General features: G+C 41.2%; 1 protein-coding gene across 1 annotated transcript in view; it reads left to right on the plus strand.

Moving 5' to 3' along the window:
* The first annotated feature begins 443 nt into the window (after positions 1–443).
* LOC136857656 (plasma membrane ascorbate-dependent reductase CYBRD1) overlaps positions 444–23,917 on the plus strand; it is a 199,842-nt gene continuing 176,368 nt past the window's right edge. Inside the window, exon 1 of the mRNA XM_067136481.2 lies at positions 444–485. The gene's annotated coding sequence lies outside the window, so the exon portion shown is untranslated. The remainder of the gene's footprint in view (positions 486–23,917) is intronic.

Genomic DNA, 23,917 nt, shown 5'->3' on the forward strand with positions numbered 1-23,917 from the left:
GTGCGGTGATACACGAGAAGAGTTTCACTTGTTAATAGCATGTAAGGGAACTCATACGTAGAGAGAGAAATTCATGAGTGAGGGACAATTGGAAGCCATGAAACAGCCAGGTAACGAACAGAAGATCGATAACTGGATAGTGAAAGAGTGAAAAGAACCCGTGAATATAAGCAAGTTTTTAAAGATAGTTAGAAAACGCTGCATGAAGAGGTTAAAGGAAGCAGAATTTAGAAGTTAGTAGAGTGGTATGTATATATATATTGTTTCTCCTGTCGTAGTTATTGTTGTTGTAATAGGAGTAGCAGGGAGAGATATGTAGGTAAGCAGTACAGAACCAAAGTCTCCCCACACTGTTGGTTAGCAAAGTGGGGAGAGGAAGTGGGTGTGTCAGAGTGGTGTCCTAGGTCAGTACTCGGCTGCCTGACTCAGCTGATGATGGGACAGGCAGCTGGCTGTGGGTACACACACGTTGACGCACGCCCATTGTAAGCAGACTTTTATAGGTAGGTCATTGTTTTTGGTTTGTTTTGTTTTGTGTGCCGTTTTTGATGTCTGGTTTTGTGTAATAGTGTTGACTATCATTTATATCCTTATAGTGTTTTGTATTTTCGCATTTCGGTTTTGTCTTGATCTGTTTTTGTTTTCTCTTTTCTATTTTCTCTGTAAAGATTAATTAGGTTGAATAACTGTAAAATCTGGAGAAAATAAATCTATATATCTATTGTAGCATTAAGGTGGAGGAAGGGGTGTTAGTGGATTGATTGAATCAAAAGTTGGGCTGAAATAGGGGTGTAAATTGTCACCAATTATTTTCTTATTGTTTATTAACGACTTACTAGGTGGCCATGTAGAGAAAAAGTGGGCCTATCCGGTCCTAGGCATACAAGAAATTTCAGGGTTGATTTTTCGGATGATGTATTATTGTTGACGTTGACAGCTGGGGGCCTGCAAAAAAGCTTAAACGAGGTTTGGCGTGTCGCGAAGAAATGGTCATTGAAGATCAACAGTAAAAAGACTAAGGTGATGGTCTGTAGGAAAGGGAACAAAAAGAAACCGGGGTTAAAGTGTGCAATAAATGGGTAAGAGATAGAGGTGGTGGAAAAGATGGAGTATCTGGGGGTTATAATAGGCAGAAATGGTATTCGGGTGTAGCAGATTAGGGCGAGCCAAATGGAAAGGCCAAGCTGCACTCTCAGTAACTAGGATATTGGAGAATAATTTTCGGGGTGTAAGCTATGATATACAAAGCATACAATATTGAAGCTGCTGGGGTATGGGTGGTGCTGAGTAATGACATTTGGAGCACGACTAATGTCTCAATGTTATGAAAGGTGTTGCTCATAGGATCAGTCGTGCTGCAGTAGCACCTTCTGGTCCAGTGAGGAAAGCAATGGCAAACTACCTCACTCCTCATCTTGCCTAGTACACCTCATTTGAGCTCTGCCATTGTTTTTGTAGTTTTCCTATAACTGCATAGCCTTTGGTGGTGCTATTTGAGGATCCAACCAGCCTCTGGGCTGATGACCTAACAGACAGACAGGTTTAATGCTGTGGTGGAAAGGAAAATGCTGTATGCTTCTGAGGTTTGCGGGGTGGAGAAAGAGTGTGTGGTATTAGAGCAGGTATAGAGTAAGTTCTGTAAGATTGTTATGGGGTTGCCCTTGTATAGGAGTAAGGATGTTGTGTATAGTGCATATCAAGATTGACATTTTAAAAAGAGTGCTTGGTTACTGGTGCAGATTGAGAAAAGGTGAAGGGGGCCTAATTCTGCAGTCGGCTTTATCAAATGAAGTGCAATTATGGGGATTATTGGGTTGACAAGGTGAAGAATGCTTAAGATAGACTGATGTTAGGTGAGTTTTGTAATGTCGAATGGGGGAGGAGAAGGAGTACGTAATGGAAACATGTGATTATGAGGGCGAGATATATTGCTGAACAAGAGCTGGTAGTCGAATGTAGGAAGAGAGCTACCCTAAAGATATTTGAGGGTTAATCAGATGGTGAATCTGGGAGTGGTAAATGTAAATAGGGTGGTGAGAAGAGGTTTAATACGGTGGCTTTTAGGTATTTATATGAATAGAGGATGGACGAAGTCAAACGTAAATACGTTTTGTGTACTATGTGGTGATGAGAGAGAGGACTTTCATTTCCTGACAGTATGTAAAGAAACGATTAAAGAGAGGCGGGTGTTTATGAACGAGCAGGAGTTGAAGTTGATTGCTCATCCGTGTAATGGAGAAAAGTTTTAATGTGGTTAGTGTCTGAGTGGAAGTGTGCTGTTAATTTATGTAGGTTTTGATCAGAATTAGAAGCAGATGTACAGCCGCCTTAAAAGCTAAATATCAATTGCGTCAAGAGGAAAACGGACCAGGCAGTGGATTATCATGACACAGGAAGAGAATTAAATTGTACTAGACTCAGCGCAAGAGAATGGCAGCCTTCCCCACTACTGGCTAGCAGTGGGGAAATGGGAAAGGTGATCGCATGTGTCACCAGAGGGAGGGACCCTAGCATACAGGTATTATGCCAAGTCAAATCACGTACCCAGGAAGTAGGGAGGTAGTTAACCTTGTGTTGTGCCGCGTTGCCATTATTTTGTATTTTCGTTTTGTGTAAAATTTTGTTTTGTTTTGCCGTGTTGCCATTGTTTTTCCTTTTTCTTTTGTTTTTGCGTTTCAGTTTTGTTTTGCTCACTAGCGTTGATTATTATTGTATCTTCATAACTGTACTGTCTGATATGTTGTCTTGGTTCACTTGTTTTTTGCTCGGTTTTTTAATTGCTTTTTCTATTTTCTTCGTTGAGATCGATTAGCTTGTAAAACTGTAAGATCTGGGGGAAAATAAAGGTTACTTACTTACACTGACTATGCTTGCGTTGCAATGTGAGTCCGAGTCCACTGTACGCATGCCAGATTTCCGTAAATGATCGATCGTCTAGCAGCTAGAGATGCCGGGAAATCGGCATCAAACAAAAACACACTGTGGGTTCAGTCGGTTTCACCGTAGCATACTTGCTACGGCGCGATCCTGTCAACTTGGAGGCCCGTGTTCAAAACCCACCAGTGGCGAATTCTTGTTCTTCGCTTCGTGCTCTCAAGCCGGTCTTAAGCCACGTGCAGATTTAGGAACACCGCTTCGCGAAGTCCATTTGAATTCGTCCGCGAAGCGATCTGGTTGTTCAGTTTCAGCAGGTGATAAAATGACAATGGCGCGAGATATGGAATTATTTATTTTAAATTCATTATCAGCAAGACCAACATATCTAATGCTCGTATACCCGGTTCATCCTGTATATTTCTGCTATGTGATCTACACGTTTCTGATAAATTTCTGTGTTGTACCTCGCTAGTTCCATTTCGATTATAGCCAGCCTTTCCAGTCTGTATTTGCATACGTTTTACTGCGCATTCCATGTAACCAAACTCAAAATATTTCTCAACTGTAGAATCCTAGTGTTTGAACTAGTAGCTTTGTTTCCACCTGCAGACTGATTACGAATTGCCGTGTGGCTGGTATCCAGTTTCACACTCCTTGACTTGGAATCAGGATAGCGCCGGTTGTAACCCAGATTGCGTGACGACATTCCAAGGCTTAGGATACAAGGAAACCCTTCCAACTGTAAGTCTTCGATGTGATTGAGATTTGGTACAACCCTGAATGTTGGCCCCTTAGGGTGTCAGGTTATTTTCCGCCGCCCAAATTTCGGCGTTGAGACGCTCGCTTACCGCAGCAAGTTATTCTTGCGGCTGTCCACACAATTAATAATAATAATAATTGTTACCGTGTTTTAGTGGTAGGTAAGCATGAAAGAAGGTGCTGGGTGGTGAATAGGTCTCAAGCTACTAAAGAGAAATTAAATTTTAAAATTTAATTAGGTTATATTTTCTTTTCAAAATTAGGTAACAACAAATAGAACAGGTACTTAGTAGCCGAAATACAACTTGAAATGTACAATTACAGGGATTAAAGAATTTGGGCTTCGAGCCCTGAAAACACAATTCTTGAGCAACTAGCTCAACTTTACGATATGCCAATTTCAACAAAAGGGGCAGAAGACCCCACTCAAACCCTGGAGCCCTTGCTCCAAATTACACAGCAAAGCCTCCTCGAGGCATACAACTCTCAGTTTTAGAAAAGAGCCACTCGCTCTTAAAGTTAAGCCTCTCCCAGGCCACACCAAACTCAACTTTCAAGTTGTCCTCAAAGGACATATACACAGGGGTAAAATACCCAACCTACTGAGGTCTATTAGGTGAGAAAAGATTAATACATGACCTCTAAAATACAACTTGAGAGGAGGCGAACTTGCACTCCTAATACACTTTGCTTTTAAAACCTAATCTGGCTCTGGGCCACTAACGCAAGGGCTAATCCCATACTACAGAGGTGACTTAGAGAAGAACACTTTACATTACATAAACGAAGAAAAGTTTGAGAAAATAAGTTCACCTCAAAACAAATGTGAGTGGGAGCTCGAGAGGGTTAGCACTCTCTATCCCAATATGTAGCTTTACAAGAAAAAGAAGAAAAGAGTAGTTACATTTTAGGAAAAGGTTACATGATGGAAAACGCTTCGAACCCGCCGCGAGAGTTAAACTGCCGACCTAGCAAGAAAAGAAGATATTAATGGGCCATTACCTGGTAGGAGATCGCTGCCGGGGAAAGAGGCGCTTCCCGCCTCCTGCTATGTACTTAATACACTGAAAGATGGAACAGAAGTGGCCCGGAGACCCCAAAATCAGCAGTTTATATCCTCTCGCGGAAGATTCTAGGCGTTAGGGGAAATAAAACACCCTCCCTCAAAGTTTTTATTGGTTCGGGAAAAGAAACCCCTACATAGAGGAAAAAGAAACACATTATTGGTGGAAAATTAATTAAAGAAATTCGGGATTGGCTAGATCCAAACTAAGGGGAAAAAGAGGGGTATACAGCCAACTTAAACAATAACAGAAAGAAATTTAACAAGAAACAAACTTTTGAAATAAAAATTTCCCCAACAAAATAGTTCTTTAACTCCGCACTAGGTCGCACTATTGTTGATCTTCAGTAGTGTCCTCTAGAAGAGAAAGTTCACACTTCTTACTTCAAGCGAAACAAAAACACATCAAAAGTGACACAGTTCAAAAACTCAAAATTTTCCACGTGGTGACATCTTCTGAGAAAGTAGAGAATTAATAGAATAGATAAAGTTCAACCTTCCTCCAGAAGAGGAGTTTCAACTGGCGCAACTTTTAAATAAACAGAGTAGAGGTGTACCGCCCGGTACAGACCTCCCCCCCCAAAAGTTCCTCCAAGGGGTAACACAGAAGAACATAAGCTTTGTTTCCAAAATAAGGTCCAAGTTTTGATGTTGATATTAAGATTAATTGCGGAAGCATTTATAAGATTTTAGTAATTTGGTTGGTTGCAATTTCAAAATTTTGTTGTTGCCGGTGCAGTAAAGTTTTTATGTTTGTAGAAGTTGAATTTCTGAAGATAAACCTTTAATGCTTAAAAGGTGAAGAAAAGTTTTGCAATGTCCACCAAATATTGTTGTTAAATTCCCAAATGTAATTATTGCTTATGGTGACTGTCCATGTAGTTGATGTAGATTGAGTCGGATGGCCAGACCGGCCGTTGCAGCTTGCGTCCAACGGAGGCCGCTCGGACCCCTCAAGTACCCTGAGATACCGCTCGCCCGCACTATGAGGGGAGCAGAGGTGTTGAAGTACGCCGCGCCCGCGGTGAACAGATACAGGCTGCGGGCATGTAGAAAGTCGTGCGCCGCACATCAGCCTTGGCCGGGAGGAGAGCTCCGACTCGCCGTGCACATGTCGTCCTCGCTGGAGAGGAGGGGGCCCATCCCCCTCCCCAGTGGCTGCACGGCGCTGCGCGGCTGCGGGGGCGCTGAAACATTAAAGCTAGGCGGCAGAATTGTGTTGGACTATCATCTTCTTTGAGGGTACAGGCTTGTAGAGAGAGTGAGGGGCCAGCGGCGTGCAGATATTCATGGTATTCATTAAGCCACTGTGTAGAGTGGAGCAGGAGACGGGAGCGTGGTAATGGCCGTGGCAAAGACAGGATGGCAGTTTAATGGGTCGGGGCAGGTTTCACATAAGGCTTACATCTAAAACCAAAATATTACAGAAGGGGCAGAATGCCTTAAAAGTGAAACTCAAAAAAAAATATAACCTTCATATCCTTTCCAAAATAATATGGAGCAAGTTAACACAGAAATTACACCGGTTTCACCTGGGACAGGTGAACTCTAAATATCCTCTCGGTGGCTGGATTACTTAGCAATAAGGTAACCGGCGTAAGAAAATCGAGAATGATACAAGGCCCATGAAATCTGGGGGCAAGCTTGCCCGCGGGAACAAAATTTTTGACCATAACCTGGTCACCTACCTTCAAAGTGGTGGGTCTCCGTCCACGATCATACCTTTCCCTAACCTTTTCATGAGACACTTTAAGATTGGCTTTAGCCTTCTTCCAAAGATCTTTAATGTTATCCGGATCTATTGTCTCGGGTAGAATGTCATTCAAAGACCAGAGGTTAGAGAGCGGCGAGTTGGGAACGAACTTAAACATCAAAGAAGCTGGAGTAAATTTGTGAGATTCATGAACCGCCGAATTCAAAGCAAAAGCTAACCAATGCAGGGACGTGTCCCACCTAGAATGATCTTCATGATGATAGGCAATAAGTGCGGACCTGAGATTGCGGTTAACCCGTTCAGCCAGAGATGGTTGAGGGTAATAAGCAGATGTAGTTACATGAGAGATGGACAAGTCAAAACAGAATTTACGAAACAGATTTGATGTAAAAGCTTTAGCATTATCAGATACAATGTATTGGCACGGACCAAAAGAAGCAAAAATAGAATTTAGGCAAGTAATGGTGGACTGAGCGGTAGCCAGCTTAGTCGGGAATAACCACGAAAATCTTGTAAAACCATCTACACATACAAAGATGAATTTGTTGGCATTCCCCTTTGACTGGGGGAAGGGTCCTACATAATCAATATACAGGCGTTCCATGGGGCGCGATGCTTGATGCGAAGACAAGAGGCCTACCTTGGTGGACATGGTTGGTTTACTGAGCAAACAAGATTTACAAGCTTTTACAAGTTCACGGATTTCACCGTCCATACCTTTCCAGATGAACATTTCACGAATCTTTTCACGAGTTTTAAAGATTCCAAGATGCCCCCCCAATGGGGTCTCATGATAGTATTTGAAGATCATAGGTACAAGAACCGCTGGAACAACAACTTTCATCAACTTATCATGCCTCGAAGGGCAACATAGAACACCATTCCTCAGAACATAAGGGACAGCATGTTCCCCAGAAGAAAGGGTTTCCATTATAGGAGCCAGCGTCGGATCTTCACGTTGGTATTTTTCAATATCCCTAAAAAGCATGGGAGCATCTGTTAGGATGGCATTAACCTCGGATAGTATGGACTCGGAAGGTGATGAACTGTCGACCGGTACGTGGGTCTCTACGTCGTTATGAAACATACGGCTGAGTCCATCGGCAACAACATTTTCAGTACCTCTGATATGTCGTACATCAAATTGGAAGGCAGAAATACGGATAGCCCAACGGGCTATACGACCAGTACGACGCGGCCTACCTAAGACCCAGCTTAAGGCTTGATTATCTGTCTCCAGGTCGAACTTGACATGTTCCAGATAGAGACGGAACTTTTCTAAGGCGAATAAGACTGCCAACCCTTCGAGCTCATAGATGGAATACTTGGCTTCTTGAACCGATAGAGTCCTAGATGCATAGGCGATGGGACGCCTCCCTAGTTCAGTCTCTTGAAGAAGGACTGCAGCTACAGCTGACGACGACGCGTCCGTTTGGACGATGAATTTCTTCGAGAAATCAGGCATAGCAAGTACAGGGGCATTACAGAGAGCTAATTTAAGATCTTCGAAAGCGGCTTGTTGAGAAGGTCCCCACTCGAATTTGATGCCTTTCCTACGAAGAAGGTTTAAGGGCGCCGCTCTATTAGCGAAGTTAGGAATAAACTTCCTGAAGAAATTCACCATACCAATGAATCTAGCGATACCTTTGATGTCCTTAGGAGGTTTAAAATCACGGATGGCCTGTGTTCTAGAATGATCGACTGCTACACCATCAGGTGACACAATATGCCCTAGGAATGACATAGAGGGCTTAGCAAAGGCAACCTTGGACAACTTAACAGTTAACCCAGCCTTACGAAGGCGATTGAGAACTTCTCGCAGATGATCTAGATGTTCTTCAAAAGTCTCGGAAAATACGACGACATCATCCAAGTAGTGATATAAGTACTCAAATTTGATGTCGGAAAAGACCCTATCTAGTAGCCTAGTGAGCACAGCTGCCCCCGTGGGGAGCCCGAAAGGCACGCGGTTGTATTCGTATAAGTTCCAGTCCGTGGCAAACGCTGTAAGATGTTTAGACTCTTCGGCAAGGGGAATTTGATTATAGGCCTGATTCAAGTCCAAGATGGTGAAGAACTTGGCCTTACGAAACCATGAAAAGCAAGAATGAAGGTCGGGAAGGGGCACAGATTGCAACACCACCTTCCGATTGAGAGCCCTGTAATCAATGACAGGCCTGAAGCCTCCTTGGGGTTTCGGGACTAGAAAAATAGGCGAAGAATACGCTGACTTAGAGGGCCTAATAATACCATCCTTCAACATCTGATCGATGATTTCTTTCAGAGCCTTCATTTTAGGTGGAGATAGCCTATACGGTGGAAAACGGACAGGAATCGAGTCCGTGACCTCAATTTTGTATTCAATAAGGTCAGTAACACCAAGAGTATCAGAGAACACCTCGGGAAACGACTGACACAGTTTGCGAATACTATCAGCCTGCTCCTCAGGTAGATGTCTAAGGTCTAACAACATCTCATCCTGGGTAGGCGAAATAGATGAACATGATACAGAATTACACTTTAATAGTGGGATTTTATAACTAGAAGCAAATTTGAATGTGCACGACCTAGACCGGAGATCGAGCACAAGACCAGTGTGAGAAATAAAGTCAGCTCCCAATATAATGGGGCAAGACAATTGCTTGGCCACAAACAATTTAACTTTCCATGTAAACTTAAAAACACGAATTTTGACCAGTAAGGAACCTAGAATTTCTAATGGAGATGAATTAGCCGAAACGTATTGAACAGGAGAAGAGACATAGTCAGGGAGTTTACAAACAGATTTCAATTTAGAATACCAATCAGCCGAAATAATGGAACAAACACTGCCTGAATCTAAGAGAGCTGTTACAGGCTCGTTATTTAACTCAATCTTAAGAAAAGGAACAGGTGCGGGGGTATCCGCCGCAATCCTAAGACACTCTTTAGGGCATTCAAAAGATGAATTTGAAGGCTGGTCGTTCTCTGCATTTACAACCTGTTTACTAGGGGCTGAGTCTCGGGAAGATGGATTAGTCGGCTCAGCCGACGCCACTAGTCACTTTTTATTATTGGAATAGCTGGAATTTGCACCAGAAGTTGAGCAGGAGGGGGTGCTATTTGAGTTTGGGCAATTCTTGGCGATATGTGAGAAGGCCCCACACTTAAAACAGCCTTGTGATGACCCTACTCCATTCCTTGTCCCACTTGACTTGATCAGAGGACACTTATTCCGCAGATGGTCAGGCGACCCACAAGCATAACATTTACGGGGATTGACTGGTCGGCGAGGTGGAGGCCGAGTGTTACTAAAGGAAGGCGGGGGTTCTTTCGCCACACGCAAGGAATCGGCATACCTAACTCCTTCCGCAGAGACGGCTAATGCTTCCAGTTCAGAGAAGGTTTGCGGGCACGCCGCGAAACACAAATATGACCTGTAGGGTGGTGAAATCCCTTCAACAATAGCTTGCACGATCTGATCCTCAGGGAAGTGGAGAGCAAACACCCTAGTATAAAACTTAATATCTTGGATGAAGTCTGCCAGGTTTTCATCCAAGCGCTGTACCCGATAATAGTATTTCTGAATAAGGGAGGACCTGGCCCTAGCCGGGATGAAGTTAGCTAGTAAATGGGCATGGAAATCCTCAATAGAAGATTGCTCGGCAATGGCTCTAACTATCTTGTCAGATAGAACACCAATAGCATAAGGATAGATAATTTGCAAAATTTGACATGGGGAAAGAGAAAACACAAGGGCATGATCCTGAAATTCCACTAGAAATCTTAAAAATGAAATAACTTCACTAGTAGTGTTGACAGAAAACTTAGAGATACCTCTAAGCAACATTGCCAATGGATGAGGCAAGCTGCTGAACCCAGGTGTCATAGTCGTTAAAGGTTTCAAGGGCAAAGAAGTTAATTCAGAGCGGATATTACTCAATGACGCACGGCGTTCAGATTCGTTGTTCGATGGGGCAGAGATAGTTTGAGCAGCAACGGTTATCCTATTGACTTCTCCCTGAGGAGGCTCTTCCTCGTTACCTACATTCACCGTGGCGGGTTGATCAGTTTTGGGAGGAGCTTCGCCGGTTAGCAATTGAGTGACCTTATTAGACAATTCAGAAATAGTTTCAAGGAGCGTATTAGCTTGCTTCCTCTGAACGTCATTCACCTTTAGAGACAATAGATCATTAACTCTATTTGCAAAGTGATACAGCCTGCCTTGCACACGCTTAATTTGATTAGGAGATGGATCGTTTTCATCAAAAAAGCTGACTACCGATGCTAGCCCAGTAATATTCTCGACGATCGTGGAAAGAGAGTCATCAATTTCTTTCTCTCCCAAATTGGGGATGGAAATGGGCAAATCAAGGGACTCTCTAAGCTTGTTAGTATCTATTGCAACCGTGCCTCCAGATTGAACGTTTCTGATAGTTAACTCATATATCAACTCCTCTTTGCGCAAATAGTTAAGGAGGAGAACATCGCGAGGGCCGGGCATGATGACAGAACAATTTTGAAAAACTCAAAAAATTCCAGCAACTGAGACAATTGTTAGAGTTCGAATCAAAGCAATGTTTAGCCGTCAAAAGGGGCTAAATTGAGACCCATTCAACCACGCTCTGCTACCACTTGTTACCGTGTTTTAGTGGTAGGTAAGCATGAAAGAAGGTGCTGGGTGGTGAATAGGTCTCAAGCTACTAAAGAGAAATTAAATTTTAAAATTTAATTAGGTTATATTTTCTTTTCAAAATTAGGTAACAACAAATAGAACAGGTACTTAGTAGCCGAAATACAACTTGAAATGTACAATTACAGGGATTAAAGAATTTGGGCTTCGAGCCCTGAAAACACAATTCTTGAGCAACTAGCTCAACTTTACGATATGCCAATTTCAACAAAAGGGGCAGAAGACCCCACTCAAACCCTGGAGCCCTTGCTCCAAATTACACAGCAAAGCCTCCTCGAGGCATACAACTCTCAGTTTTAGAAAAGAGCCACTCGCTCTTAAAGTTAAGCCTCTCCCAGGCCACACCAAACTCAACTTTCAAGTTGTCCTCAAAGGACATATACACAGGGGTAAAATACCCAACCTACTGAGGTCTATTAGGTGAGAAAAGATTAATACATGACCTCTAAAATACAACTTGAGAGGAGGCGAACTTGCACTCCTAATACACTTTGCTTTTAAAACCTAATCTGGCTCTGGGCCACTAACGCAAGGGCTAATCCCATACTACAGAGGTGACTTAGAGAAGAACACTTTACATTACATAAACGAAGAAAAGTTTGAGAAAATAAGTTCACCTCAAAACAAATGTGAGTGGGAGCTCGAGAGGGTTAGCACTCTCTATCCCAATATGTAGCTTTACAAGAAAAAGAAGAAAAGAGTAGTTACATTTTAGGAAAAGGTTACATGATGGAAAACGCTTCGAACCCGCCGCGAGAGTTAAACTGCCGACCTAGCAAGAAAAGAAGATATTAATGGGCCATTACCTGGTAGGAGATCGCTGCCGGGGAAAGAGGCGCTTCCCGCCTCCTGCTATGTACTTAATACACTGAAAGATGGAACAGAAGTGGCCCGGAGACCCCAAAATCAGCAGTTTATATCCTCTCGCGGAAGATTCTAGGCGTTAGGGGAAATAAAACACCCTCCCTCAAAGTTTTTATTGGTTCGGGAAAAGAAACCCCTACATAGAGGAAAAAGAAACACATTATTGGTGGAAAATTAATTAAAGAAATTCGGGATTGGCTAGATCCAAACTAAGGGGAAAAAGAGGGGTATACAGCCAACTTAAACAATAACAGAAAGAAATTTAACAAGAAACAAACTTTTGAAATAAAAATTTCCCCAACAAAATAGTTCTTTAACTCCGCACTAGGTCGCACTATTGTTGATCTTCAGTAGTGTCCTCTAGAAGAGAAAGTTCACACTTCTTACTTCAAGCGAAACAAAAACACATCAAAAGTGACACAGTTCAAAAACTCAAAATTTTCCACGTGGTGACATCTTCTGAGAAAGTAGAGAATTAATAGAATAGATAAAGTTCAACCTTCCTCCAGAAGAGTAGAGGTGTACCGCCCGGTACAATAATAATAATAATAATAATAATAATAATAATAATAATAATAATAATAATAATAATAGTAATAATAATAATAATTGTAAAATATTGTAATATTGTACTTTATACACTTTTTTATGTTATTGAAGTTCATAGTGGCGGTTATTTAAAAGTATACTGTCAGATTATTATTATTATTATTATTATTATTATTATTATTATTATTATTATTATTATTATTATTATTATTATTATTATTATCACCAAAATGCAACATTAACATTAATTTCGAAACAATAAATATTTAACATTTGCTTGCTAATAATGTTTTCCTTGTATTTAGCTGGTCAACAGTTATCAAGACAATGTTAGTATATAACAGGTTACTCCCAACGGCTGGCTTGCGATCATTGGCTATTCGAGCGTGACGTCGCACAGATACCTGCTCTCTGATCGCGGGAGCGCTTTTCAAAGGAATTTAGTGATTGCGATGTGTTTTAACCAAACTATTATTAGCTTGTGTGTCCCCTGTACCTGCTCAAACTGACTTTGTAAATAGTAGATAACGAACACAATAATGTACAAGAGCTAATCGTGTCACAAGACCGTGGTTATTGCTAATAGGATTTTAGTGACCGCACTACGCTACTGAAATTCAATAAAGTATTCTGAGTTAAACAAAACTGAGCATTAAATATGACCAATAAACAAGCAAGCGAACAAAAGAACGAACAAACAGTTCTATTATGATAAAGTGAATCTTACCTTAACTGGTAAGTTTCTTCATTTCCTTTAAATTCTTGACTTTCACCTCCATAACGTTGTCACGTTTGCTTCCACTTTTCATTTTTCCTCACGTTTGTTTAAAAAATTTATACTAGCATACGTCCTCATTTTCACAAATGTGGCTACAAGAACACTACTTAAATTAGGATCACTTGCACATATTAAAGAAACTAGGTTCTGTATCACTCCCAACCCTCTTCGGACTGTAAGTCCGTGATAAGAACAGAAACGTTTCTCCATATTTCGTACAGTTTGTAAGCATTCAGCTGTCGGCTATGTAAGATCACCGCATGACAGACTTCCAACCCAGGACCCCGAACAATACGTACTGTCGTATGTTCTTCCTATGTTTGGGAACCTAAGTGTGGATGAGTGCTTTCGTGTTTTCTAGCCATCAAACCTGGAATGTGATTTATTGAATGATGAACATAACAGGCTTTCGCCCAGTTACAATGTTCAAAATATACAAAATTCAAAAATAAACGCAGAAATAAACACATACAGAATACAAACAAATAAAATCTTAAATGAGCTACCCAATTTAAATTTGAAGATTTACAGGACTAACTACTTAACTCCACTAAATCTATAACTAATTTCCTACTATATCTACTATATAGCAACTCACACATGAGCGGATAGCCAGCTCCACATGCAAGACGCCGCCTCTACATCTAACTAAACTCACTACTTAACTACATTAAATCTATGCTAATTCCAAATATGACTGGTTGTCGCATTCCACCCTGCTGAGGAACTGATACGACCCTTCCCTGGGATGCCACGACCAGCCATGTCTCGTGAGGCCGGAAACCGAGACCTCAGAGACCCCTTAAGCTGCCAATGTTAATTCCTCACCACTCCATTTTTCAACAGCCCACATGTGAGCGGATAGCCAGCTCTACACGTGGCCTGCCGCAGCTCTATTCTCTTGCCGAGACAGATTCCATAACTCGGCTCGTCTTACACTGTCTCGCCTACTCTACACGTGCTGACGTTCTGAATCAACACTTTCTTGGGATAGGTCAGGCCTATCCCTCCCTCTCCCAGCTACGTCATACACTCCACCATCTCGCTTCTTCGAACTTATTTCTTAACATTCACAACACTCCCATTTACACATATACCTTAACAATATATAATATATCATCATTATAACAAATTTCATACTAAAGCTACTATGTAGCATCTCGCATCTGGGCGGATAGCCAGCTCCACATGCAAGACACTAACTCTACATGTAACTAAACTAACTGCTTAACCACACTCCTTCTTTCTTCCTATTTACCTAGAAACAAATTATACAAGATTACAGAATAATGGCAACACGGCAACACGAAACAAAGAATAAAACCTGCCTCTCCAGTCCTGGGCGGATAGCCAGCTCCACATGCAAGACGCTACCTCTACATCTACCTAAACTAACTGCTTAACCACACTTCTTTTTTCCTATGTCTCTCTTAGTCCAACCCTTCGTAAGGGTGTAGTGGCATCACGCGACAGTCCTTTTGGTTATCTTTCTCCAGGAGTCTCTGCTTTGGGCATGGTGACTTGCTTGCTGTAAGCTCATCCTGGTTAAGTTCTTGATCTGGTCCATCCATCGTAACGGCGCACGTCCTCTAGGTCTTCGGCCTTCGACTTTTCCCTCTATGATAAGTATTTCCATTGCTTCCTGTCTTCTGGCAATATGACCAAAATATCCGAGTTGTTATTGGTTGATAAGGGTCGGCAGTCTTGTTCTGATGCCGAGCTGTTGCAGGATCGATTCATTAGTACGGTGTGCTGTCCATGGTATTCGCAGTAATCTCCTATAGCACCACATTTCTAGAGCATCAATCCTGCGGCGATCCGCCGTCTTCATCGTCCAAGTTTCTGCTGCATAGATCGCGATAGGGAAGATCAGAGTTCGCATGAGGGTGAGCTTTGTCTTGGAAGTGATGGAGGTGTCCTTCCAGATGCGAGTAAGTTTTGCTGTTGAATTTCTCGCAATTGCAATGCGCTGCGGATCTCAGGTTCACATTCTCCAGTATTTGTGACAATAGATCCTAGATACTCGAACACAAAACAGAAATACAGAATTACAGAATCATGGCAACACGGCAACACTAAACAAAGAATAAAACCTGCCTCTCCAATCCCGGTTGAATCAGCAAGTCTTAATCATTCCATACTCGCTCGCCACGCGCTAGAGCACTGCAACCCTTGTCCTCGAATCATGATCCATTGTTACTCGACAAGGCTGTTTGCTCCTTGTCGCGACCTACCTCACCGTACTAAGACTTGCTGAATCAACCTTTTCATTTCTATAATCTGCTGAGTGTCTTGCCTTAATTCCTCTTTACTTTTAACTTACTTCCTAGGTACCCAATATCGGCAACGCAAGATATTACACACACTGTTCTACTCGTTTAATTTCATGTCCAATGGTCTCATTAGCCCACTTACACGACCATTTTTTTTTATTTTTAACATATCCAAATTAATGTACAGGACAACTTCTTTTAATTTTTTGACACATAATTTTTTAACAGCACTTAAATACCAATTCAGATTCCCTACCTTATTCCATTCCTTAATCACCCACCCAATAATGTTTTGCTCATCACTGTTTTAATAGCTCTTGCTGACTTACACTCAAAAGTTTCACTCTCACTTTTTCTGTTTCTTTACATCGTCATAACAAGTGCAGGTCTTCATTCATTTTACCACACAAAATACATAATGAATTTTCTTTATTTCTGATCCACCCCTTATTTTATATAAGCCCGAAATCCAGCACAGTAAACCTCCTCTCACAGTTCTGTCCACATTACAAATATTTATACTATATACTTGGCTTACCTTGTTAAATAAACGTAGGGATGCTTCCTTCCTACATTCCTCCATGTGACGTTGCAGTTGTATATCCTTAACTCTCTTTAAAATTGTTTTCCGACTTCTGCTACCCCCTTTATTCCAAACCTCATGCCAGTACTATTTCATTTTATCTTTGGATTTTTTCCAGTTCTTGAATCAAGTAATCCCGGCGAGGGTCCCATACACTGAAACCATACTCTATTTGGGGTCTTACCAGAGACTTATATGCCCTCTCCTTTACATCCTTACTACAACTCCTAAACACCCTCATAACCATGTGCAGAGATCTGTACCCTTTATTTACAATCCCATTTATGTGATTACTCCAATGAAGATCTTTCCTTATATTAACACCTGGGTACTTACAATCATTCCTATAAGGAACTTTCACCCCATCAACAAAGTAATTAAAACTGAGAGGACTTTTCTTATTTTGAAACTCACAACCTGACTTTTAACCCCGTTTATCATCATACCATTGCGTAGGGCCTACTGTCCATCTTCACAACATTATCGAGGTCATTTTGCAGTTGCTCACAAACTTGTAACTTATTTATTTCTCTATACAGAATTACATCATCCGAAAAGTCTTATCTCTGATTCCACTTCTTTACTCATATCATTTATATATAAGAAAATAGAAAGGTCCAATTATACTGCCTTGAGGATTTCCCCTCTTAATTATTACAGGGTCAGATAAAGCTTCGCCTACTCTAATTCTCTGGGATCTATTTTCTAGAAATATAGCCACCCATTCAGTCACCCTTTTGTCAAGTCCTATTGCACTCATTTTTTCCGGTAGTCTCCCATGATCCACCCTATCAAATGCCTTAGACAGGTCAATCGCGTTACAATCCACTTGACCTCATGAATCCAAGATATGTGCTATATCTTGCTGGAATCCTACAAGTTGAGCTTCAGTGGAATAAACTTTGCTAAACCCGAATTGAATTCTACCGAACCAGTTATTAATTTCGCAAACATGTCTAATATAATCAGAAAGAATGCTTTCCCAAAGCTTACATGCAATGCATGTCAAATTAACTGGCCTGTAATTTTCAGCTTTATGTCTATTATTACCCTTTTCTTTATACACAGGGGCTGCTGTAGCAACTCTCCATTCATTTGGTATAGCTCCTTCATGTAAAGAATAATCAAATAAGTACTTCAGATATGGTACTATATCCCAACCCATTGTCTTTAGTGCTTATATCTCCAGAAATATTATCAATTCCAGCCGCTTTTCTAGTTTTCAACTTTTGTATTGTATGTTATTGTAAATGTTGTTGTTATCATAGGTAAATTTGAATACTTCTTTAGTATCAGTGACCTCCTCTAACTGGACATTATCCCTGTAACCAACAGTCTTTACATACTACTCACTGAATACTTCTGCCTTTTGAAGATCCTCGCATACACACTCCCCTTGTTCATTAATGATTCCTGGAATGTCCTTCTTGGAACCTGTTTCTGCCTTGAAGTACCTATTTATAGTCAAGAATTTCATGTTTGGTCTGTATTGAATAGAGATTACAAAACAATAAGTTAAATTTTACAAGATCCACCTTTTCAATACAAGATATGTTGTTGATAAAAATTACAACATCATTCTTGATGGATACAGTACTTTTGTATCCATCTCTTGGCACAGGCCAGAGTAAAGTGTAGCTTTCACCGAAGTTCCAGTCTCATCCATGGCTGTGACAATATGGAAGCTGCTGGGTATGAGTGGTGCTGAGTAATGACATTCAGAGCACGACTAGTGCATCTGAGTGTTATGATAAGTGTTGCTCATAGGGTCGGTCGTGCTGCAATAGCACTTTCTGACCCAGTGAGGAAAGCAATGGCAAACTACCTCACTCCTCGTCTTGCCTAGTACGCCTCATTTTGGTGCTGCCATTGGTTTTTGCGGTTTCCTTATAACCGCATAACCTTTGGTGGTGCTATTTGAGGATCCAACCAGCCTCTGGGCTGATGACCTAACAGACCGGTTTCAACATCCATGGATGTCATCATCAGCCAAATAGGGTCATTATACAAAGCTACACATTGAAGTTAAAACACATAAAATTGACCCTCATAATTAAAATTATCTATAACAAGTTAAAATATAAAGCATATGTATGCTAAATGTCCAAGTTTGATTATATAATTAGTACAAGATTGACAACTTGTTAGTCACTAATAAAATAAAAATCTGAAGTTGGGAAGCCTCGTAGAAATAAGTTCGAAGTCATTGACAGTTTAAATTTTTTTTAAAGATTTGGGTGCTTTGTATAACATTGGCATCAACGTATGTAGAGAAATGTATGCTTATTGCGATGCAGTAATGTTAAATGCGTTGAAAGAATTGGATGATGTTCCTCTGTGAGCGTAAAAACAATATTAAGTCGGTAGATAAAACATATAAAAGCCATCTTCGTAAGTACGGTGTTATGTCGTATTTCTTTGGAGCGAGTGGATCTTGTGACTGGAACTGCATGTTGAAGAAGTTAAAATATTCTCGATCCAATGCGGGCCTGTAGTATGAAAGATAAAAACGAGTTAACTCGGATAGTGGAACTGGGGCAAGAAAGTAAAGTTTTATGAAGAGACTCAACTTTTGGTTGACTGGTTGCATGTATTACGGAGTACCTTATACATACCCTTCCACTTCTCACTAAAGTTTGTATGACTGCCAATTATGACTCTCCATACATGGGTTTCACCACAAGGTATGCGTAAACCAGAAGTTCCATGAGCCAGACGAAGATTGTAAGTGCATTTTGTGTGGACAGAAGTGTAGTAGATATCACATCATAACATGCACGAAAAGAACCAGGACAATTACAGACTATAGCAAAGACTAAAATGTGAAATTTATTTAATGCTCAAACTTGAGTGTACATTTCTCTATTAATTAATTCTTAGCTAACTTCTTTGCTAGATTCAATTTCCTAGTAAGTCCCCTCAATTTCTCCTGTTCGCCAGGGAGTGAGTAGGCCTACGTCACCACAAGCCTCTGACAGCCGCATGCCGTAGCTGTTCGCACTCCACTCAATGCTGTTGAGATAGGGCTGTCCGGTATTGGTGTATTAAGTATTTGTCTGATAACGCTGAAACCTACCACAGACAAGGTCTGTCTAGGGAGGTCAAGTCACGAATGCTACTTATGGAGCCGCCATATTGGGTCTTTAAGCGAGCGTAACCAAAGGCAAGTGTATTCGAATTCAGAGGATTTCGGTACCGTACATTGAAATAAAAACGAAATACCAACCAATTTTGATAAAGAATTTAATTGGGCATCTCCTGGCCATGTATATATAACTGTATAACACTTAAATGATATGAATACATTCACAGCTATTTGAATAGGAAGATAATTAACAGAGGCCGAAATTCTTTCTCTTTTTTTTCTTTTTTGAGAAACAAGAATCAACAGAAAAGCTCATGTTCTTCTGTTTTACTTCCTTACAACTTGGTCTTACTGTGTTTCTTATTAACATCATCTGTCAAATACGTAATCTTATTGACAGAAACATAGAAATCTGTACAGTACCTGTGTCATATTATGATTACCGGTACATGAAATACTGAACTTGAAGTACTGTATTTAAAGTACTAAACGACGGTTGTAATAAATTACCTTCAGCGTTTTCTTTATTAAGAAAGTAATTTCCGATACTGCGTTTCTAAAAGGTTACCCCAGTATGTTGACAAACACTGAATGCCCCTTGAGTTGAGTGCATTAAATTATGTATGGTAACTGTTGTTATCCATTCGTGTGGTATTTCTTTCGGTTCTAAGGCAAAAATATTCTGCACGTATGCATCAAGAGTGATGTTCTTGGCAACTCTTAACTAGTTTATTGATAACCCCTGCAGCTATATAGTACAAAGTGGTGGTGGTGTTTATTGTTTTAAGAGGAAGTACAACTGGACAACCATCCTCTATAAACACTAATCAGAAGACAACAAATGGAAGGGGACCAAAACTTCGACAAATGAAGGCATCGGCAAAAGAATGATGAAGGCCACAAAGTGCGTGGAAATGAAAAAAACTTCCCAGGCCTCGAATGCGCTAATGCCGTCGAGGTCGGAAAAGAACAAGTGTTGACCAGGGGAGGTCGGATGGGTTAGAATAGTGAAAGCAATGTCAAGACTCAGCTAAGGGCCTCGTAGTCACAACACAAAATAGATTCCCCTCCGTGGGTGGGGCAATAGAACAACAACCACGGTATCCCCTGCTTGTCATAAGAGGCGACTGAAAGGGGCGTCAGGCTCTCCTAACCAGGGAGCGTGAGTTGGCCACCACGGGGCTCTTAGCTGAATCCTGATATTCGTGCATATAATAATAATAATAATAATAATAATAATAATAATAATAATAATAATAATAATAATAATAATAATAATAATAATGGTTAAGAAAATTAAAGCCATTGGTAGACACGATTTCATAAGAAATAGAAATTCAGTCACTATTAAGTTGAGTTAACCTAGGTTTGGCTATTTTAGCGATTACATTAGGATATTACGTTAGGCTACGGTACATTAAATTACAGTAGCCTAGTTGGTTAGTGCGAGTGAAGCGAGTGTTGTGATCTTTTAAGTATTTGTCCAGCCATATAATGTACTCTATAGAGCATTTAAGATGAATGAAATTTAGCTGTAAATAATAACTACAGTACAGTATAAGACTGCTATTATCAATGGAATTGTTGTAATGATGGCCAGCTGGACATAAATTGTTGGTTTGAAGTGATAGGCCTATGGTTTGTTGTGACTATAATTGGTAACTGAACAGGAACAAGCATTTCAAATATCTGTGAAACATTTCTACGTTGCATGTAGGGTTAGAATGATACTGTCTGTAGTTTACATGAAAAGGAATGGAATGAAATGGCATTTGGCTTTTAGTGCCAGGAGCGTCTGAGGACAAGTTCGGCTCGCCAGGTGCAGGTCTTTTGATCTGACTCCCGTAGGCGACCTGCGCGTCGTGATGAGGATGAAATGAAGATGAGACGACACATACACCCAGCTCCCGTGCCAGCGAAATTGACCTGAACCTGCCGAGAATCGAACCTGCGATCCCTGTGACCAAAGGCCAGCACACTAACCATTTAGCCATGGAGCCGGACACATGACAAGGAAATTTTCATAAATATCAATACTAGTATTACACATTTCCTGTTACTTTTCTTGCTTGTTTTGAAAGACAATTCTCTTTCTTTGGGAGGTTTCCTATTATATGTCAAAGACTTAGGTGGATTAGGGACTTTGAAAATTGTTGGGATGGAATTCCACTTGAGTAGTTTCCGTCCATCTGCCCTCTTTAGTTCAAATTGCTATTCTTCAAAATGATGCTAGAAGAAAATACACCGGGCGAGTTGGCCGTGCGGTTAGAGGCGCGCGGCTGTCAGCTTGCATCCGGGAGATAGTGGGTTTGAATCCCACTGTCGGCAGCCCTGAAGATGGTTTTCCGTGGTTTCCCATTTTCACACCAGGCAAATGCTGGGGCTGTACTTTAATTAAGGCCACGGCCGCTTCCTTCCAACTCCTAGGCCTTTCCTCTCCCATCGTCCCCATAAGACCTATCTGTGTCGGTGCGACGTAAAGCCACTAGCAAAAAAAAACACCATAATAAGACCTATAAATATAAAACAACGTTCATATAAACATACTGTTATTCAGGAATAATACGAATGTATAACTTCACTAACCTCCCACAAGAAGCAATTATCTGTAGGTTGCCATTTGTCACACCTACAGTTTTGTACCCACTGAGCTCTTCTTTGCTTATCTCTTGGGAAGCGAAACACTCTAATTCCGTCAGTTGTCTTATTTTGACAATTTGGTGCGGCGCAGTATCCCGTTTTCCTTCAAAATAGAAGTAATAACTCACATCATTACTTCGGGCACGCCCACTTAACAACGACATTTGAGACCCAATATGGCCACCACCGCAAAGGATTGTGGTAGCGTGACCAGACCTCCCTAGACAGACCTTGACCACAGACGTAGACAACAGTGCCATCTAGCGGTTGGTGAGCACACCAACGCCATGGAGCCAACCTAAAGACAATTAGAACCAAATTGCAGATACTTATTGACTTGCGTACGTACCTTAATTAAGACACTGCATGGTCGCTTCCTTCCCAATCCTAACGCTTTCCTATATTTGAGTCGCCGAAAATCTTCGATGTATTAATGAGATGTTAAAAAAAAAAGTCTACCTATTAAGTTGCTACTGATATTCTTAGCGTGTAGGACAGCACGCGGCTGTCAGGGACTTGTGGTGACGTACTCCCTTCACAGCTTGATCTCTTTTTCATTATTGCTGCTCTTCATTTGATCTCCTCCTTTAGAAAAACAAGGATCAGGTTAATATTCAAAAGGTAGACTAGATAGATATCTGCAATATTCTGAATACATTTTGTCGAACGTATTATAGCGAAGATCAGTGGTAGCTTGTGTGGTATGAATTGAGGGGGTCACACAACGAGATCAGAACTAAACTAAACTAAAATAAACAAAGAAAGAAAGAAAGAAAGAAAGGAAGAAAGAAATTTGTACCTCACGAGGTGCCGCTGAAAATGTAAATGAAACTGCAAAAGTGCCGGAATTTTGTCCTCCAGGAGTTCTTGTACGCGTGAGTAAATTTACAGACACGAGGCTCACGTATTCGAACATCTTCAAATATTACCGGACTGACCCGCGCTCGAACCTGCCAACTTGAGCTGAGAAGGTCAGTGATCTACCGTCTGAAGTACTTAGCCTGACATCATCATCAGCAGCAGCAGCATTCTCTGGATCGTTTAACTTTACGGAGAAGTGAACTGTAATGCACATAATAGAGTACATTGTATAGTAAATAGTCAGCTGAATACACCAATGATGATGTATAGTAAATAATGAACACTGAATTAAATAGAGCAACATCATTCGGACTGTTTTCATTCTTACGGAGAAACTACAAAATGCAACAATAAATTGTTGGATTTATAAATGTTACACACCGCACACGCACTTGCTTTCGCAATTACTAATACACTGGCTACAACAACAAGTTTACAGCCTTCGAACAGTACTCCAGGGTGAAAAGATAGTAACCGTTAGAAAACCCCAATCCGCCGTCTCCCACAGTGCGAGCAGTGAGCTTCGGATACATCGAGCTTTTGACCGAGGCTCCTGTAATGTTTGCAGTGTTCTCCCTCGTCCACATGCCCAGCAACAAAGTAGCAGAAAGGTTTCCTCATACGGTTACGTGCCAGATGCGACCGTGCCGGATGCGACCCGGCCATTATCGTGCCAATAGCGACTGAGCGGAAAAGCATCGTGCCGCATGCGACCCGGCCATTATCGTGCCAATAGCGACCGAGCGGAAAAGCATCGCGCCGCATGCGACCCATCAATCACTTACAATTGATCTGCATTAAGGGCTGTCACCAAGTGGCAGATTGCTTATCAGTAGCTAACTTGGTCTTTTCTAAAATAAACGTCTGACACCGTTGTTAGCAGGTTCGAGTGCCGCTGGTCGAAAGAAAAATATAATAATGTTGCTGGCTTTACGTCCCAGTAACTACTTTTATGGTTTAAGGAGACACCGAGGTGCCGGAATTTAGTCCCGCAGGTCTTATTTTACGTGCAATTAAATCCACCGACACAAAGCTGACGTATTTGAGCACGTTCAAATACCACGAGACTGAGCCAGGATCGAACCTGCCAAGTTGGAGTTCGGAAGAACAGCATCTCAACCGTCTGAGCCGTCTGAGCCACTTAGCCCGGATGCAAAAAAATTTCACCATCAGAATGTAGGCCGGCAGGGTAGGAAAGT

This window comes from Anabrus simplex, chromosome 1, assembly GCF_040414725.1.
Source record: "Anabrus simplex isolate iqAnaSimp1 chromosome 1, ASM4041472v1, whole genome shotgun sequence".
In the NCBI taxonomy this organism is placed as follows: domain Eukaryota; kingdom Metazoa; phylum Arthropoda; class Insecta; order Orthoptera; family Tettigoniidae; genus Anabrus; species Anabrus simplex.